Below are 21,962 nucleotides of genomic sequence, written 5' to 3'. Positions count from 1 at the left end.
CCAGCTCTACACCTTGTTGTCTCAAATGTGTTAATGCATTTTGGGAGGTCAAATGCAAGAGAAAAATATACAGTAAATGACAGGACCTTTAGGAGTATTCATAAATAGAGGGATCTTGGAGTGCAAGTCCATAACTGCTTGAAAGTGCCAAAACAAGTCGATAAGGTGGTAAAGAGGTCATAAGGCATGCTTGCTTTCATCAGTCAGGGCATTAAGTATAAAAGTTGGCAAGTCATGTTGCAGCCATATAAAACTTTAGTTTGGCCAAATTTGGAGTATTGTATGCAGTTGTGGTCGCCACACTATAAGAAGATGTAGAAAGTTTAGAGGGTGCAAAAGAAAGTTACTAGGATGTTGCCTGAATTGGAGCTTATTAGTTGTAAGGAAAGATTGAGCAAATTTGGACTTTTTTAACTAAAGTATCAGAGGCTGAAGGACAGCCTGATAGAAGGATATATACGATGGCAGATAGTCAGTGTCTTTTTCTCAAGGAGGAAATGTTAAACATTAGGGGGCAGAGGTTTAAGATGAGAGGGGGAAAGTTTAAAAGAAATGTGCAAAGCAAATTTTTTACACAGAGGGTAGTAGGTGCGTGGAACACACTGCTGGGGAAGGTGGTAGAAGCAGAGACAATAGCAATGTTTAAGAAGGATTTAGACACATCAGCAGGCAGACAATAGATGGATACGGACCACATGCAGGCAGATGAGATTAATTCAGAATGGCATCATGGTCAGCACAGACATTGTGGGCTGAAGGGCTTGTTCCTGTGCTGTATTGTTCAATGTTCTATGTAATGACTACAATATCAATGCAACCAGTTACTAGTTGCAAACATATAATGAACTGTACCTTGTTAACTACATGACAGGCTTCCAGCCAAACTAGATTTTACTGTACCATTAGCAAGCACTGTATATTCCCACATTTAAAGGGGGTGATGGTACAGTGTGGTGAGCTGCCATGCCTGTACAATACTCATTTCCGTGAGCAATTAGGTCATGTCCCGTAGTGCAGCCATTCTTGAAAGATGGGGAGCTGTGCAACTCTTCAGTTAGGCCTGGGAAGTTCCAGAGTTTATTTTACTAGATGCCACTATTGTGTCCTTACAGGCACAATCTGCCCAACTCACACATGTTAATGATCCATTTCCCAGAACCTAGAATAAGGCCCTCAAAATCATCAAACTTAGGCTATGCTTTACTGTAATTCTAGTAGCCCAGCACAGAAAAACTTGCAGTTATTTAACATTGAACTCTGCCGGTCGACAGACTGAGGAAGTATCTAGATTTTTGTGCAGTTTTATTTTCCTCCGATAAACTGTCCCTTACCATTGTGCTTTCTCTTGACAAGTGCTGCCAACAAAATGTGTTAAGACTCCAGACCACTATTTTCCCTCCCTCCAGTTATTCACCACGCAGTAATGATTGAGTCCGGAAATGAGCAAGACAAGAACTGGACCAAAAGCCATTGGCTTAATTCTATGGCACCGAGTGAAACACTTTGTTTCTTGCAGGAGAAGATATTCATCCCATTGATTTGGGTCAAGACACTACGCTGCAAGGATAGTGTTGTAACCCACAAATCTCCTAAGGCTTGACCATAAACTATCAAAGTGAGCAGCAAGTCTGTCCAAGGCAGCCTGGAGCCTTGGCCAACTTCAATATCTCAGCTTCATTAGCTTGTCAAAATGGCCAGAAAAGAGGCAACAGCAGTTGCTTAGCTGTTATAATTGGCAGGAGTTGTTCGTCAGGAATCCAAGAGAATGGTAGTGGTAAATGAGGATGGAGAGGGGCCTAAGGCTCACTCTGTGCACCTCCACACTCAAACGGGAGCATTGAAAGAAAGATATCCCCTTTCTGAATTGATTCAGTTCTGAACTGTACCTCCCAGCAGGATTTGTCTGACAAGGAAGCTGTCATTGCAAATCTGATTAGGCCTCAGGTTAAAGAGGGTATATTAGGCCCTGGTGGCACCACCAGAGCCTAATCTATATTTATAGAGGATTTTGTGATGCTAGGCAGCTTCCCTTGTCTCCTCTCATTTAAAACTGCAGTTGGCCAGTTTCGGTGTAAAGCTGATAGGTATGCCCCCAATCCCAATCCTGCTCTGATTCACCAGCCCCTCTGTCTGCATTCACAAATTACTGGGCATTAAAATTGACCCCCTCAGGCCCTGGTGTTGCTCTAACTTACAAAGAAAAGATCATTCCTTTTTCAAAAGATTAATTAGATTTGTAGAATGAGCACTGAAGCATTCTTGGAGTCTGTAGAAGTTATGGTCAGTAGGTTTCAGTGTCTTGTCATTTTTACAATATAGCAAGATGTGCAAATGACTGTAATCTCTCAGAACTCCCCCCTTCATAAAAGGAAACAAAAGGTCTAACTAAGGTACTGATCTCATATGGAGATTGATAGTCAAGTGTATAATTCAAATAGTTAATCTGCCTTAATTTTTTATATTGTTGTCAAATGTATCTAAAGACAATTGTTTTCAATTGCACTTCCTTAGGCAGAGTATATGCAAGTTGTAATACAGTGATACTGAGCTACACCAAAGAAAAAATTCCATTCACGGGGGCCACAATTCTTGAACGGACGGAAGGGCACATAACCAGCACCTATCACCACCATTCCTTTCCCCCCTTTCATCTGCAGCTCCCCCTAGACCCACATGCGGTCCTGAAGAAAGGTAATACCCAAAACATTGACTGCTCCTTTCCTCCAGATGCTGCCTGGCTTGCTGTGTTCTTCCAGCCTTCTGTTTGTCTGTCTAGAAGATCTTCTGCCTGCCTCTGTCTACATCTACAACCAGCTTTGTTAGTCTTACCCCTGGAGGTCTGGCCAGTGTGCTTACATTAGATTCAACAAGTCAGGTCTGCTAACGGTAGGTTTATATTCAATGTTGGACCTTAAGAAAGTCCCAAATACCAGAGGCAGGGAAGAAAATCAGCCTGAGATGAGACAGATAACTGAACAGATTTTCAAAATGCGCAACACGGATAAGACACGGACAGGAGAGAACTCAGGTGTGATGCCCTCATAGTTGAACAGCCGCTTTGGACTCAATGGCTGAACTCACATAGGAAAATTGATCAATTGAGTGGGTATCATATGACAATTAGTGAATGAAATATTATAATTAGGATGGAAGGTGAAAAAACTGGAAAAATTATAAATGGCTATTAACCCCGATTATACATTGCTTCATGCTTCATTTACTCAATGACACAAACTGTACTGAAATATATCAGAGCATTCCATTTACATTGTCATTTTGCTCATGTATAGCAACATCTGGATGAGATGCCCCCTACACCTCCATCCTTTGATATAAAAGCATCCCATAGACTATCATCAGATCTGTGTGGCCCTTAATAACAACTCTTGCTGGAGTTAACGGGAGGGCACCTCATGTGTGTGGACAGGCAGACTCACCCATCCCAAAAATATTTGATGTCCCCTTCCTCTGTGATTCAGAATGGGTGGGCAGGTGGAGGTGGGAGCAGGGAATGTTGTTAACAAGGAATCTGCCTCAACTCACTCAATATACAAGCTGCCCCCATCATCCCAGACCTCCTTCCATTGCAAGGTCCTGGAAGTCCTGGCAAAGACAGTCACTGTCCCTGAAATAAAAGCAGGAAGTGCTGGAAATACTCAGCAGGTCTCCCAGCACCTGAAGAGGGAGAAGCAGTTTCGAGTCAATTGTGGATCTCCTTCAGAACTCATGGAAGATAATAACATCTAATGGGTCTAATGGAGTCAAACTGGGGGAGGGCAAGGAAAACAACAAAAGGAAATTCTGGGATAGGGTAGAGATCAGGAGAGATTAAATATGAGATGGACATCAGAGAACAAGATGCAAAGAGAGTGCTAAATGTTACAGTAAACAAACAAGATGTTTGTCCAGAATGTAGGATAATAGGTCGGCACAACATCATGGGCCGAAGGGCCTGTACTGTGCTATACTGTCTATGTTCTATGTTCTTAATATGAATGACAGAATAATGAATAACTCTGTATGAAAACAAAACCATGAAGGACAAGATTCAAACTGGTGGGTGGAAAAAACAACATGGAGGACAGAGTTCATGGTATGATATTATTGCACCCTGCATTGAGGACAGAACGTTACAAAGACCTAATTGGAAGCCGGGGTGCTGCTCCTCAGGCTTGCATTGGGCGACACTGGAACATTGCAGCAGGCTGAGAACACAAGTATGAGTGAGACAGCAAGTTGGTGAATTAAAATGATAAGCAGCCAGAGGTTCAGGGTTATGCTTGCAGACTGCGTGGAGGGGTTCTGTAAAGGGATCCCCCAAACTGCATTCGGTCACCCAACAGTAGAGGAGACAGCATTGCAAGCATCGAATGCGGTAGATTACACTAAAAGAAGTAGATCTGTGCTTCACCTGGGATGAGTGTTTAAGGCTTTGCATTGTGAAGAGAAAGGAGACAACATCTATGACTTGATGTGGAAGTATAGTGTGAGGGGGATGAGTTGCTCAGGGCCAGAAATTGCAGACGGAATGGTCCTTTTGCAATGTTCACACGGATGGGTGTGGGGAAAATGTGTTGGACAATGATACAATTCTCTGTCCATGACTTATTATTTTTTCTGGAATAAAAAAAGGTAATTATAAGATGAAACTCAGCCTAGCAGATGGGATGGCAAGACTAAAAAATAGGACTGTTGATGAGCAATGGCACATGTTTTAGGGATATGGCTCTTAAATAAAATATATTCCAGAAAGGACGAAAAATTCTGAGAGGGAGAAAAATATCAATGGGCTAAGCAAGCAAGTTAAAGATAACATAAAGACAAAACATAAGGCATACCATATTGCAAAGGTGAGTGGCAAGCTGGAAGATTGAGAAACTTTTAAAAATCCAACAAAAGGTTACTAAAACAGTAATAAAAAGAGCAAAGGTAAATTATGGAAGAAAACTTGTGTAAAAAATGTATAGCAAAAGCTTCTATAGGTAATTGAAACTGAATGTTTATTGCTTGTAGGACGAGACTGGGGAATTAATAGTGGAGAACACAGAAATGACAGAGTCACAATTTTGCTTCAGATTTCACCATGGAGTAAACTGATACCATCCCAGTAGCGATGCGTAATGCAGAGGTTGTAGAAAGGGAGGAACTTAGAACAATCATCAACACTAGGGAAAAAGTACTGAACAAATTATTGGAATTGAAGACAAATAAGTCCCCAGGGCTTGATGGCCTACATCCTAGGGCCTTAAAGGAAGTGGCAGCAGAGAAAATGGATGCACTGGTTATGATACTCCAAAATTCCCTGGACGTGGGAAAGGTTCCAGTGAATGGAAAAATGCTAATATAATGGCTTGGATGCGAGGATAGAAAATACTACAGCCAAATTTGCAGATGACACTAAAATAGGTGGGAAGTTGCAATAAAGAAGAAACTTACAATGGAAATGGACAGGTTAGGTGAATGGGGCAAAATATGGCAGATGAAGTGTAACATGGCTAAATGAGAGGCTATCCATTTTGATTGGAAGAACAGAAAAGCAAATTATTATCAAAGTGGAGAGAAACTTCAGAGATACGAGGAACTGCAGATGCTGCAGAATCTGAGATAACAAGGTGTAGAGCTGGATGAACACAGCAGGCCAAGCAGCATCAGAGGAGCAGGAAAGCTGACGTTTTGGGTTGAGACCCTTCTTCAGAAATGGGGGAGGGGAAGGGTGTTCTGAAATAAATAGGGAGAGAGGGGGAGGAGGATAGAAGATGGATAGAGGAGAAGATAGGTGGAGAGGAAACAGACAGGTCAAAGAGGCGGGGATGGAGCCAGTAAAGGTGAGTGGAGGTGGGGAGATAGGGAGGAGATAGGTCAGTCCAGGGAGGACGGACAGGTCAAGGGGGCGGGATGAGGTTAGTAGGTAGGAGATGGGGGTGGCGTTTGAGGTGGGAGGAGGGGATAGGTGGGAGGAAGGACAGGTTAGGGAGGAGGGGACGAGCTGGGCTGGTTTTGGGATGTGGTGGGGGAGGGGAGATTTTGAAGCTTGTGAAGTCCACATTGTTACCGTTGGACTGCAGGATTCCCAAACGGAATATGAGTTGCTGTTCCTGCAAACTTCGGGTAGCATCGTTGTGGCACTGCAGGAGGCCCAGGATGGACACGTCATCTGAGGAATGGGGGGTGAGTTGAAATGGTTTGCGACTGGGAGGTGCAGTTGTTTTGTGCGAAGCGAGTGTAGGCGTTCCGCAAAGCGATCCCCAAGCCTCCGCTTGTTTTGCCCAATGTAGAGGAGGCCACAACGGGAACAGCGGATGCAGTATACCACATTAGCAGATGTGCAGGTGAATTAGCAGAGGTGGGGTTTAGGGCCAGTGTAGCTATGGAAGAGGGATTGTTCCACGTAACCTACAAAGAGGCAGGCATAGCCATGGCCACCCCCTTTGTCTGTAGGAAGTGGGAGGAGTTGAAAGAGAAGTTGTTGAGTGTGAGGACGAGTTCGGCTAAGTGGATAAGGGTGTCGGTGGAGAGGGACTGGTTGGGCCTGCAGGACAGGAAGAAGCGGAGGGCCTTTAGGCCATCTGCATGGGGAATGCAGGTATATAGGGACTGGATGTCCATGGTAAAGATGACATGTTGGGGACCGGGGAATCGGAAGTTTTGGAGGAGATGGAGGACGTGGATGGTGTCACGGACATAGGTAGGGAGTTCCTGGACCAACGGGGAGAAAATGGAGTCGAGATAGGTGAAGATAGGTTTGGTGGGGCAGGAGCAGGCGGAGACAATGCGCCTCCGCCGCATCTGCTCCCAGGATGAGGCATTCCACTCCCGAACATCTCAGATGTCCTCGTTTTTCAAGGACCGCAACTTCCCCCACTCAGTGGTCGAGAACGCCCTCAACCATGTCTCCTGCATTTCCCGCAACTCATCCCTCACACCCCCTCCCCGCAATAACAACCTAAACAGAATCCCCCTGTCCTCACGTACCACCCCACCAACCTCCGGATCCAACGCATCATCCTCTGACACTTCCGCCATCTGCAATCCGACCCCACCACCAAAGTCATTTTTCTCTCCCCACCCTTATCTGCTTTCCGGAGGGACCACTCTCTCCGGGACTCCCTTGTCTGCTCCACACTCCCCTCCATCCCCAACACACCCGGCACTTTTCCCTGCAACCGCAGGAGTGCTACACCTGCCCCTACACCTCCCCCCTCACCCCCATCCCAGGCCCCAAGAAGACTTTCCACATCAAGCAGGTGTTCACCTGCACATCTGCTAATATGGTATACTGTATCCGCTGTACCCGTTGTGGCCTCCTCTACATCGGGCAAAACAAGCGGAGACTTAGGGACCGCTTTGCGGAACACCTACCCTCGATTCACACAAAACAATGGCACCACCCAGTCGCGAACCATTTCAACTCCCCTTCCCATTCCTCAGACGACATGTCCATCCTGGGCCTCCTGCAGTGCCACAACGATGCCACCCGAAGGTTGCAGGAACAGCACCTCATATTCCGCTTGGGAACCCTGCAGCCCAATGGTATCAATGTGGACTTCACAAGCTTCAAAATCTCCCTTCCCCCTACCGCATCCCAAAACCAGCCCAGCTTGTCCCTGCCTCCCTAACCTGTCCCTCCTCCCACCTCAAGCTCCACCCCCATCTCCTACCTACTAGCCTCATCCCGCTCCCTTGACCTGTCCGTCCTCCCTGGACTGACCTATCCCCTCCCTAACTCCCCACCTAAACTCACATTTACTGGCTCCATCCCCGCCTCTTTGACCTGTCTGTCTCCTCTCCACCTATCTTCGTCTCGATCCATCTTCCATCCCCCTCCCCCTCTCTCCCTATTTATTTCAGAACCCCCTTCCCCTCCCCATTTCTGAAGAAGGGTCTAGGCCCGAAACGTCAGCTTTCCTGCTCCTCTGATGCTGCTTGGCCTGCTGTGTTCATTCAGCTCTACACCTTATTATCTCAGAAACTTTCGAGAGCTTTGATGCAGAGGGATCTGGGTGTCCTTGCGCATGAATCACACAAAACTAGAATGTAGTTACAGCTGATAATAAGGAAAGCAAAGGGAATTTATTGCTAAAGGAATAGAGTATGAAAGGAGGGAACTTTTGCTTCAACTGTACAAAGTATTAGTAAGACCATACCTGAAGTATTGCACACAGTTTAGGTCCTGTTACTTGAGTAGGAATTTAGTTGCATTGGAGGCAGTTCAGAGGAGGCCCACCAGAGATATGGGTTTGTCTTATGAAGAAAGATTAAGCAGTTTAGGGCTATGTCTTCAGGACTTTAGAAGAATGAGAGGAGCTCTAATTAAGGTATATATGATGCTAAGGGGGATTGACAATGTAAACATAGAAACGGTGTTTCCTCATGTGGAAATTTCTAGAATTAGAGGTCACAGTTTTTGGATAAGAGATACAAATTTAAAACAGAGGATGAGGAAAAACTACTTCTCTTAAAGTGCAGTGAATCTGTGGAATTCAGCAGTGGATGCTGAGACATTGAGTAAATTTAAGGAAAAGATAGGTAGATTTTTAATTAGGAATGGGTTGAAGCACTATGGAGAGTGAACAGCAAACTGAAGTTGATGCCAAGATGAGATCAGCCATGATCGTATTGAATAACACTTAATAGCAGAGCAGGCTTGATGGGCTGAATTGCCAATTAATGCTCTGAGTTCTTATATTCTTATTACTTGTCTTGTGAGGAGAGAATGGAAGTTTTATCCATTAATTCAGAAACATCCAGAAATGGCTGAAACCCAATGAGATCAGATCTTCCCAATCTGCATGATTTCCTAGCAAAATTATGGGGGTAGATTTGAATGTCATTTGGGATGAGCTATTGATCTTCCTGGGTAGCACAGAAGCTCCAGCAATGCATTGTGGGTGTACTGTAGGCTTTTTCACATCTTTTCCAGATATCGCACTCCTGTACTCACAATATATGTTGACAATGAGCAAGCTAAATCTTGAGTAGTGTGAAATGAAAAAAATGATCTCCAGTGCTTTTTCTAAGCTACATTCTATTTGCCTTGTAATGTAAGGAGTTTTAAAATACACTGCAATTGGTATTGTCAATCTATCCGGGAAAATTGATCATTATCCCTTCCGAACAAAAACAGATATTTATCACAAGGTTGACAGCTTTGACCATGGCAGCAATCTAGTCCAATTGTTAAAATATACTAGCAGATTCATTGTTCCATTGAGGAAGCAAATACATATTTCAAAAGTAAATTGGAGGTTTTAAATTTTCCGAGAATTCAAAGCCATACAAAAGAATCCATTTCAGGATTGTAAACTCAGCTGAATGATATTCAATAAAATGACTAACTATTAAAGTGTCTTTCTGAAGATTGGAATAGTGCTGCGTTAGAAAGGTTCAGATTGATGGGAGGAGCATCTTATCTTTCTTTTTGGTCGTTCAGGGTCTGAAATTAGGTAAGTTTGGACATTCCTAATCTAGATCACCGGTGCTTCTAAATCCATACGACTGCTGCTAATTAGGTACTTATAAGCACTAATTTGGCAATCTGAGTCAGAGATAATTAGGAGAACTGTGTGGAAAATGAAAATGTCATGTCGATGTAACAACTGGGTTTCTCTTTTGAAACTAAGAATTTCACTCATATTGTAAGGATGAAGGTAATGTCGAGAGGATTGCTGCTACATATCTACAGTTTAAATGCTGTGTTGCACAATATTCTAGAGGCAAAGGACACAATCGTGAAAAATGTTATTAGTGCTCTGAGAATCAAGATATACCCATTCATAAACAGAACTACAATGTACAGCTTTACAGGCCATCACAGGTGTCAAAATTTCTAGTAGCCTATGTGTTGACTGGACTGATGAGCATTTCAATTTATATAATGCTGACATGTACAAATTTTTTATCTAGATTGGTTCAGCCAGATAAGTGAAAAACACAACAGCCAACTTACACACAAAATACTCCTATAAACAGGAATATAATACTGACCAGATGGTCTCTGTTAGAAACATAGAACATAGAATATTGAAGCAGGAGTATGCTATTCAGCCCTTCCAGCCTGTTCCACCATTCATTATGGCCATGGTTGATCACCCAACTCAACAGTCTGTTCCCACTTATCCCCCATATCTTTTGTTCCCTTTAGCCCCAAGTGCTATATCCAGCTTTCTCGAAATCATGCAATGTTTTGGCTTTGACTGGTTTTGTAGTAGTGAATTCCACAGGCTCATCACTCTCTGGGTGAAGAAAGTTTTCCTCACCTCAGTCCTAAATGGTTTGCCCTACATCCTTAGACTGTGACACCTAGTTCTCCATATTGGAAACATCCTTCCTGCATCCACCTTGTCTATAGGAATTTTATAGAACATAGAGCAGTACAGCACAGTATAGGCCTTTTGGCCCACGATGTTGTGCCAACCTATTATCCTAGAACCTAAGCCATAGGTTTTTATGAGACTCCCCCCTCATTCTTCTGAACTCCAACAAACATAATCAACCTCTCCTCATATGTCAGTCCTGCCATCCCTGAAATCAGTCTGGTAAACCCTCGGTGCACTCTCTTCATAGCAAGAACATCCTTCCTCAGATAAGGAGATCACAATTGCACACAATATCTCAGGTGTGGTCTCACCAAGGCTCTGCATAATTGCAACAAGATATCCATGGTCCAGTAATAAAATCCTCTTGCTATGAAGGCCAACATACAATTTGGCTTCTTGACTGCCTGCAGTACCTGCATGCTTACTTTCAGCGACTGGTGGACAAGGATTTCCAGCTCTTGTTGCACATTCCCTTCTCTCAATTTATAACCATTTGGATAATAACCTACCTTCCTGTTTTTGCTATCAAAGTGGATAGCGTCAAATTTAACCACATTATACTGCATCTGCCACACATTTGCCCTTTCACTAAGCTTATCCAAATCACATTGTTTTGCTGTGATACCAGTTGTGGAATATATATTAGCCAGGGCTCTAGGGAAACTCCTTTCACTCTTCTTTGTAAGAGTACCATGGTATGATAGACATTGACACTGTGGCTTTGACGGAGAATTTGGTATTACCATGTTGGGTGAATCATCAGGCTGAGTAGTGCATGACGCACCCCACAGTATTAATCCTTTTGCATTCTTACACACTTGTACAACAATCCCGATACCAAATCAGAAAAATGTAACAAAAGTTGTATTGGTAATCAAGCCTCATGCATAAAGCCATTATTTGTGGAAACATTACTGAACAGCTTAGTAGCTAGCATTATCTGAGCATCTGGATCTTTTTGCTAAAATTTGTGGCATACAAATGGCAAATCACACCTTACATAATATATCAGACCATACAATCTTTGAGGTTAGTCAAGTTTGTCTTGGCATGTCATACTGCACCTCATACAATTCCTCTAACCTCTGATTATGCAGCTACAAAATCCAATCTACACCATGTAATCCCCTAATACTGTCTCCCAGTTCTTTCATTCTGCTCGGGGCTCATTCTTTCCCTTCCTCAGGACTCAGACATTAAAAAAGATTCTACAGTTCAGATCTTAAATTGACATGCGTACCTGAAACCAATGATGCACATTATAGAAATCTAGTAGTTCCACATCTAGGCTTTATGTTAAAAAGCTATGCCTACATAGACAAAAGACATTGTAAAATCATTACAAATCTATCTAATGCTGGGATAATCTGGAAAAAAAAATCAAGTTGTTACTTTCTGCTTTCCCACATCCTGCTGCATTTTACTACAAGTTAACTTTATTTTCTTTATTGTATCCAGAATGGCACATGTTACTGCTTCATGTACCCTGTAGCTATTCGAATATGTTTTAAACATTCTCATACTGCCAGCTGAAAATGTATGTTTATTTTGTTATATGATGCATTTGAAACTTGAAATGCTAAATTTTCTTTGATGAGAACTTCAGTACGACTAGGGTAAATCTGAATTTGCAATATTAATTTCAATGAAAAAGAACAGCCTCCCTGTGAGGAAAACACTGTAATACTGTGACCCAATGTGGTGGTTCTCTGTTATTCTTTTTTAAAAGGCCAATTAATACATTTCTACATTATTCTTTTTCCCAATAGAGAATGCAGATGACTTTGAAGAAACAGTCTTTCACTTCCACAAACAGGTGTTTCTTGAAATGCCGAATTAATCTACTTCATTTCTGTAATGAATGAAGATAACTCTCTGGCACTGAAATTCTTATGAACATCGCTGCCTATTGTGAAAGGTAATTTAATTTATAATTCAGTGTCGGAGCAATGATGTTATTAAAGTAAGGTTGCAGTTCACCAGCTCTCTATTAACATGGGTATTCACAGATCTGCAGAAAAATACTACAGATGCTGGAAATCTAAAAGAAGAACAGAGCATGGTAAAAATACACAGAAGATTAGGACACTTCAATGGATAGAGAAACGGGGATAGAGAAACAGAGTTAATGGTTGGAATTTATTGTTTGTGGCAAAGGACCCATTCACTTGACCATGAGTTAGACAGTTGATGGCAATCCGACCATGTTCATCTCAGTCCCACCAACCAGATTTAATGCTAATCAGATATTATTTGGTTGATAATGGGGTCCTTGGCAGCTCCAGGAAAAGTTTCATTGCATCCGAGAGCTGTATCCATCAGAAGTCAGCAGCTCTCCAATACTGCAGCGCCACTAGGAATAGCAGCCAGAATGATTCCTACAGTAGGGCCTTACCACATCACTGGTGCTTTGGAGAAAAAGCAGACAAGGCAGCCTGTCAGAGAGGCCCTGTCAATGAGAGTTAAGGGATCCACGTTAAGGGCCAGGCAAGGTCTACCATCTAGGCTGATGTGCTGTCAGTGGGTCTCTCAGTAGGAGAGATAACCCTCAAACAGCAGGCATGTTCATCAGGGTTTAGTTGGCTGCATGTCCATATGGCACAGCTTCATCACTTCCAGTAGAATACCAGTGGCGGAAAGTGGAGGTCCTTAAGTGATTAGTGAAAGAATTCCAGGACTACAGGGTCTCCAACTTGAACCTTCCAACCTCATGATATACACCCCTTAAAAACAACCCAAACCCACACATTTCAATTTGGTGAGCTTTCCTCAGTAGTCCCAGTTGTTTTTTGACAATGGAATTTGGTAATGCTACTTCTTAATATTTTGATAAGCCAATTTCTTGGCAGTTTGGCCGTTCTGATTGCCTTTCACACTTCAGAGTCATGAGGCTAACAGTTTCACTCTTGATAACATTCACTGGAAATTGGAGACTAACTTTAAAGACCCTGTCTGACACATTTGGTAAGTCCTCTTCCATATGGTTGAAACATTCAATATTCATTGAATAGATCATATTTGAATAATAGCCATTTATGCGAAATGCCAGACAGCAGCTGGAAAGGAGCCGGTACTATGAGAAGAAGGGAGAAATTTTGAGAAAATTTATAAGGATTGAAATGAATCCCCTGTTGCTTATTACTAAAATTCATTATTCTCAAAGTCACAGTTAGCTCCAGTAAATGTAATAACGTCTTAAGTAAATTGTCAAGCTGCAATACGAAGGGACTTGGAGGTACTTGTGCATGGAATATAAAAAGCTAGCACAGAGGTACAGCAGGTTATTAGGAAAGCTAATGAAATGTTGGCTCTTATTTCAAAGGGAGTTGGAGTTTCAGAGTAGAGAAGTATTAGTACAACTGAACAAGGTGTTGGTGAGACCACATCCGGAGTACTGTGAGCAGTTTAAGTCCCTTTATTTAAGAAAGGATATTATTTCATTGGAGGCTGTTCTGAGAAGTTCAGTGAGGATGATCCCTCATATTGAGGGACTGTCTCATGAACAAAGATTAAACAGGTTGGACTCTACTCACTGGAGTTTAGAAGAATGAGAGGTGATGGCATCAAAACATACAGGATTCTTAAGGGGCTTGACAGGGTAAATCCTGAGAGAATGTTTCTCCTATGGGAGAGTCCAGGACCAGAGGGCATAGTCTCAGAATTAAGAGGCACCAATTTAAGACTGAGATGAAGAGGGATTTCTTCTCTCAGAGTGCTGTGAGTCTTTGGAATTCCTTACCACAGAGCTGTGGAGGCAGAGTCCTTGTGTATGTACGTATTATATATATATATCCATTGGAGTGAATGCTTAATACTTACATTGAGTTTCCCCAAATGGATACACCAAATCCAATGAAGAAAATAAAACCAGACTGACCTTGACTGAACTGAAGACGGTCACACAAGACAGGCTGTCGACTCTGCTCATCTGAAACAGAAATTTTGGAGGGCTCTGCATTCCTGGGAGAATTTGTTTCTTTGTTTTCTGCTTCCTACAAACCACCACTGAATTGTCAGCATCAACAATGTTTTAAAGCAACATGTATTTTGTCCTAAATGATGGTTGCACAATCATATCATTGACCAACAAAAGTTCAGCAGCTGTATATGTAAAATAAAATCAGACAACATTTACAGTACAAAAGGAGGCTATTCAGTGCATGGTGTCCATGTTAACTGGAAAACAGCTACCTAGACTGATCCCTCTTGGCAATTCTTGGTTTTTAGACCCGATGGTAATGGCACTACAAGTGCATATCAAAGTATTTTTTTAAGAGGTGTGCGAACGTTTCCTAGTTCTAACACCCTTTCAGGCAGTGCTTTTCATTCCCAGCCATACTCTGAGTGAAGACATTTCCACACAACGCACTCTAGCCCTTCTTCAAATTATTTTAAAATTGCCTGCCAAGTTGCATTCAATTCTCCATGCAATTCTTTGAGAAGATGTTTAGTCCCTCTTCATCATAATTCATGAAGTGTGCGCATTTCACATGTAAAACAGCGTGGTATTTCATTGAGGTGATGGTAGTGGAGGATCAAGTCCCCATGTCATTCACAAGATACCTCAACAGCATCTGTGGGCGAGAGCTTAGCTAAACTTACAAACAGCACAGACTTCAAGCTGGATGTGAAGTGCTTCTGGCAACTGCCAAGAGACATAGACTCTGAAATGTTAATCACCCTCACAACACTCTCTGGACATCATTGTTTCAACTGTATGACCTCTGGCCACCCCTGAGATTTTCTAACACAAGATGTCCAACATACTAGAAAGGATGAGAGGCATCATCTATCACACAGATGATGCTTTCGGTTCAGCTATAATGCAATAGTTGCGTTCCTGTGCAACATCACATTACAGAAAATCGCGCTATAGAAATAACGGTACCCATGAGAAAAGCAGGTTAGGGGTAGACCACCAAAAAATACCACTCAAAATCACTTATGAGCCGGACACAAAGGATAGCACTGTTTAAATAAATGTTTAATTCATATCTAATAATGAAATAAAAGTAAATTTAACACCTTATCGTGAAAAAATGTCAAGATAACTTAATGGGGGAGGAGGTTTTGAGGTTGCTCTGTTGTTAATGCAGGGGCTGAGGGTTGTCATCATCATCATCACCACCTTCAGGTGCACTTGTGGTTGCAGGGTTAGGGCAAAAAATAGTTAATCCAGAAGTGGATGGCTGTGGTTCATTGTCTTCTGGCTGTTACTTGGGAATTGGCTTAAAAAAGACATCCAGTTTTTGCTGCTTTGCTCTTTTTCTTCTTTCATGAAGAAACTGTTCATAGGGTGCCAAATAAGATCTTACTCCATGAACTGCTACCCTGCTGCGTTCTGCATTGTTATCGTTGCCCTCTAAGAGTTGCAACTGCTTCTCAATGTCCCTCAGGATAGAAGACAAAACAGAAGTGGAAAGCTCTCGTGGTGCTGCAACCTGGACTTCATCTTCTTCATCTCCAGCTTCCACTTTCCCTTCAGTGACAAGTTGTTGTAGATCAGCTGCAGAGAGGTCTTTACAGTGGGACTCGAGCAGCTCTTCCACATCCTCACTCTCCACTTCTTCAAATCTAACTTGTTTTGCAAGAGCAACACAATGTTCTTTGATTCTTGGGAGCTCCTCTGGCAGATCAAAGGCTTTAAAATCTGCAATCAGCCTCTTAAATGTGTGTCTTAATAGTAAGCTTTAAAAGCTGCTACTGTACCCTGGTCCATGGGTTGAAGGAAAGAGGTTATGTTTGGGGGTAAGACTGTTTGGCATACAGTCATAGAGTAATACAGCATGGACACAGGCCCTTCGGCCTATCATAGGGGAGGCAACGGCCCAGTGGTATTATTGCTGGAATATTAATCCAGAGACCCAGATAACATTCTGGAGACCCAGGTTCAAATCCTGCCACAGCAGATGGTGGAATTTGAATTCAATAAATATCTGGAATTAAGAATCTAATGATGACCATGAATCCATTGCCGATTGTCAGAAAAACCCACCTGGTTCGCTAACTTCCTTTAAGGAAGGAAACTGCCATCTTTTCTTGGTCTGGTCTACACAGCAATGTGGTTGACTCTGAACTGCCCACTGGGCGATTAGGGATGGGCAATAAATGCTGCCTAGTCAGCGACACCCTCATCCCATGAATGAATGAAAATAAACTGGTCCATGTTGACCATGGTGCTCATTCAGCTAGTTCCAATTGCCTGCATTTGGTCCATATCCCTCTAAACCCTTCCCGTCGAAGCACCTATCCAAAAGTTTTTGAAATGTTGCTGTTCTACCTGCCTTAACCACCTTCTTTGGCAGCCCATTCCATATACGCACCACTCTCTGTGTGAAGAAGTTGCCCCTCAGGTCCTTTTTAAATCTTTCCCTCTCACCTTAAACCTATGTCCTGTAGTTTTCAAACTCCAAACCTGGGAAAAAGACGATATGCATTCATCCTATCTATGCCTCTCATGATACACTTCAATAAGGTCATCCCTCATTCTCCTACGTTCCAAGGAATAAAGTCCTATCCTGTCCAACCTCTCCCTTTAATTCAGGTCTAAAAGTCCTGGCAACATCCTAGTAAATCTTTGTTACACATTATCCAGTTTAATTATGTGTTTCCTATAACAGGGTGACCAAAACTGTACACAATATTCCAAGTGCGGCCTCACAAACGACTTATACAACTGTAACATAACGTTCCAATTCCTATAATCAATGCCTCGACCGATGAAGGCCAGCATGCTAAATGCCTTCTTCACCACCCTGTCCACCTGTGACGCTGCATTTAACGAACTATGTACTTGTACTTAAAACACTTTGATGTTTTCAGAAAACTCATCAATGGTAGGAGCTTGACGCATTATCTCGGATGAGGACAATCTTGAAATCAACTTTTTTTTCCTGCAATACTTTCTAAAAACACCTTCTAAAACGTCAACAATAAGGTCAGAAAAAATTTGTCCTGTCATCCAACCTCTCTTTCTTGACCTAAAGTAGACGCCTAGAGTAGAATTAAGGTAACCTTTTAAGGCTCGTGGTTTGGCAGAGTGGTACACCACCACAGGCTTAAGCTTTAAGCCTCCACTGGCATTGACCCAACCAGCAGCACAGTCATACAATCATTGGCAACCTTAAAACCTGGAGCATGTGCTTCATTCATAGAAATGTAGGTTCTTGATAGTATTCATTTCCAGTATAAACCTGTCTCATCCAAACTGAAAATTTGATCTCAATTGTAGCATTTTTTGTCAATTTTTATTTTTCTATGTGCAGCAATGCCATCACATGCTCCTCGTCTGCACTGGCAGCTTTGCCACATCACTTTACGTTATGAAAAGCTTAGCGGTTCCTAAAACCAGCCACTGCTAGCACTAAAGGCGCGCACATCTGCAGGATTTTCAACTTTTTTTCTTTAGATCTTCATAAATTGATAAGGTTTTTTCTTCTATGGTGAGAAAGCTGGTCCCAGAGCGTTTATCGTTTGATCCTCTATCCACACACTTAGAAGCCACTCCATCTCCTCAAGTTCCTTTGTCCGTGATCTCTCGGATTTGCTAGCACCCAAGCTTGTTCCGGCCATACAGCTTGCTTTAATCTTTTCTGCATTGTCTCTAATGATGTGTAAAGTAGACTCCTTTACTCCTGTTACACAAACTATATCACGTGTTCTCTCATTTCGCTCAAAATGCTTTATAACATTCAGCTTCTCTTCCAGTGTTATAGCCTTTCTTTTACGTTCACCATCCTCAATTTTATCACCAGGACACTTCTTGTTAACATTCTTGTCACTTTGTCCTCACGCTTTTGTGGGTAACACGGCAGAATTCACAAAAAAAACAAAAATCATGGAGTACTGTACCTCTCGCAGAAAGCTCTTCATGACAAAGTCTGGGAAATTATCACATGATGCTGATGCAGAGACTCTTTTGGCGCTAACATTGTGCATATTCAGGATAAAGCCTGCAAAACGATCATGTGATCCTGGCGTGGAGACTATTTTGGTGCCAACATGGCGTATGCTCAGGACAAGCCCACAAAATGATCGTGTGATTTTGACGCATACTCCTCCGAGCACCGATGGAATTGTGTTACAGCTAACACAAGTTTGTGTTTTAGAAATAGCATTCCCCGATTTATCAGTCACGTTATAGCCAATTTGCGTTGCCAGAACACGCATTAAAGCAGAACCGGCTATATTCTCATCCATCGGTCCACTAAAGGTCAAGTACATGGGAAGAAGGTTAGGAAGTGGCAACACAATCTGAAAGTTGCTACAGAGATACAACTGCAGGATGACATGGATTAGGATGTAAAGATTGAAAGAAACTTGACATTTGGGAAAGAAAAGAAGTTAGGAAAAGATGGAGGGGTGGTTGTATTAATTGATAACGGTATTAGCAAAAAAGAGAGGGTTGACCTAAGTTCAGAAAATGAAGACATAGATTTTGATTTGATTTGATTTATTGTTGTCACATGTACCGAGATACAGTGAAGAGTATTGTACTGTGCGTTAACCAGACAAATCATGCCTTATGTAAGTACATCAGGATAATAGAACAGAATGCAGAATATAGTGTTACAGCTACAGAGAAGGTGCAGAGAAAGACCAACTCTAATATATAAGAGATCCATTCATAAGTCTGACAGAAATAGTTTGGGTGGAAAGGAGAAATACTGAAGGCAAGAAGTCACTTGTGGGAGTGGCATTCAGCACTCCTCCCCACACCTGAACAGTATGATGGAGGGTGAATAAATAAATAATGGGATCCTGGCAGAAAGGTTGAGGATAATCATGGGGAGTTTTACCATATGTAGACTGGGAAAATCAGGTGGGCTGAGATAGCCTCAATGAACAGATCATGGGATCATTTCAGGATAGTTTCTCAAAATAACACTTTCTGAAGCCAAGCAGAGACCGCGCTATACTAGAATTAGCATTGTTCTATCGAGTAGGACTAACTAATGCTCTCATAGTGAAGGTGCCCCACACCATGGGTCACAACAACAAAGTCAGGAGTGTCCCCTGTAATATTTGGGAAGCAGTGCCACTTTACCCAAGAATCAGACCATGTCTGCATGCTTCCAAACCCCTCTGGACCCTTGGTGTCTGTCATTGAAGACAGTATCTGCCGTCCCCAGCTGCCCTATTGACTGCCCACATGCAAGCCTCAGACTCACACATGAACAAACTTCCTACACCTCACTTGCGTGGAGATTCAGCACCACCCATCCACAGGAGAAGGGGAATCCACCTGAATTACAGCCTGTTTGTGCATGCAGACGTCCAAACCTTCAGAATGAGCAGGCGTAGTGATCACATTGTGTATGTTCAGTATGAAATGAAACTGTGAAAGTGGATCATTACCACCTTCTCAAGGGCAATTAAGAATGGACATTAGATGTTGGCTTAAGCAGTAAAATCTACATTCCATACAAAAATAAGAAAAATATTACGACACAAAGTAAGAGCTCATGTTTTGGGGATGATATGCTAACATGGATAGAGGATTGACTAATAACAGGAAACAGAGAGTAGAAGAAGTCGATCATTTCCAACTTGGCAATCCGCAATGAGAGGACCATCAGTCTCACCATTTACAGTTTATATCAAGAAGAAGAGGCAATGACCTCATGGTATAATCACAACATTATTAATCCAAAAGCTCTGCGAACATTCGGTGGATCTGGGTTCAAATCGTCCTAGCAGATGGCAGAATTTGAATTCAATTAAAAACAATCTGGAATTAAGAATCTACTGATGACCATGAACCCATCTGGCTCACGAATATCCTTCAGGAAAGGAAGTCTGCCATCCTCATCTGGTCTGGCCTACATGTGACCCCAGACTCACAGCAATGTGGTTGACTCTCAACTGCCCTCTGAAATAGCCTCGCAAGCCATTCAATTGTATCATACGCTACAAAGTATCAACAATGGAATCAAACCAGACAGACCACATAATATCAATCCAGGCACTGGAAAAGACAACAGCAGAAACAGCCCTGTCAACACTGCAAAAACCTCCTCACTAACATCTGGGGGTTAGTGCCAAAATTGGGAGAGCTGTCTCACAGACTAGTTAAGCAAGAGCCTGACACAGTCATACTCACAGAATCATACCCTACATACCTTAATGTCCCAGACACCACCATCACCATCCCCGGATATGTCCTGTCCCACTGGCGGGACAGACCCAGCAGAGGTAGCTGGGATACAGTTGGGAGGGAGTTGCCCTGGGAGTCCTCAACATTGACTGTGGACCTCATGGAGTTTCATAGCTTCATCTTAAACATAAGCAAGGAAACCCCCTGCAGATTATCATATAGAGTTCTCCTTCAACTAATGAGTCAGTACTCCTCCATTTGAACAACACTTAGAGGAAGCACTGATGATAGCAAGGGCAAAAAATGTAGTCTGGGTGGGGGATTTCAATGTCCACCACCAAGATTGACTCGGCAACAGCACTACTGAGCGAGCTGGTTAGGTCCTAAAGGACATAGCTGCTAGACTGGGTCTGCAGCAGGTGGTGAGGGAACCAACAAGAGGGAATAGCATACTTGACCTCATCCTTAGCAATTTGCCATGGACAGATGCATCTGTCCATGGCAGTATCAGTAAGAGTGACCACCGCACAGTCCTGAGACAAAGTCCCATCTTCATATTGAGAATAACCTCCATTGTGTTTTATGGCACTATCACTGTGCTAAATGAGACAGATTTTGAACAGAACCAGCAACTCAAGACTGGGCATCCATGAGGCACTGTGGGCCATCAACACCAGCAGAATTGTACTCCAGCACAATCTGCAACCTCATGCCCAGAATATCGCCCAGTCAACCATTACCATCAAGTCAGGGGATCAATGCTGGTTCAGTGGAGGTTGCAGGAGGGCAAGCACCAAACAAACAATGACATGTCAACCTGCTGAAGCTACCAAACAGGACTACCTACACGCCAAACAGCAAAAGCAGCAAGTGATAGATAGAGCTAAGCAAGCCCACAACTAAAGGATCAGATCTAAGTTCTGCACTCCTGCCACATCCAATCATGAATAGTGGTGGACAATTAAACAACTGACTGGAGGAGGAGGCTCCACAAATATCCCCATTGTCAATGGTGGAAGACCCCAGCACATCAGTGCAAAAGATAAGGCTGAAGTATTCACAGCAATCTTCAGCCAGAAGCGCCGAGTGGATGATACATCTCCGCTTCGTCCAGTGATCCCCAACATCATTGATAGCTGTCATCATCCAATTTGATTCACTCCACATGATATCAACAAATGGTTGGAGGCACTGAATACAACAAAGGCTATGGGCCCTGACAACATTACGGCAATAGTACTGAAGACTTGCACCCAGAATTTGCTGCTCGCCTCGCCAAGACCTTCCAGTATTGTTGCAACATTGGCATCTACCTGATTATGTGGAAAATTGCCCAGTTGTGTGCTGTACAGAAAAAGCAGGACAAATCCAACCCGGCCAACAACTGCCACAGATAACAAGGTGTCGAGCTGGATGAACACAGCAGGCCAAGCAGCATCAGAGGAGCAGGAAGGCTGATGTTTCGGGCCGAGACCCTTATTCAGAAATAGGGGAGGGGAAGGAGGTTCTGAAATAAATAGGGAGAGAGGGGGAGGCGGATAGAAGATGGA

The sequence above is a fragment of the Rhincodon typus genome, chromosome 1 (assembly GCF_021869965.1).
Source record: "Rhincodon typus isolate 14 chromosome 1, sRhiTyp1.1, whole genome shotgun sequence".
Taxonomy (NCBI): Eukaryota; Metazoa; Chordata; class Chondrichthyes; order Orectolobiformes; family Rhincodontidae; genus Rhincodon; species Rhincodon typus.
The sequence above is the reverse complement of the archived record's forward strand: the minus strand, read 5'-3'. Positions refer to the sequence as shown.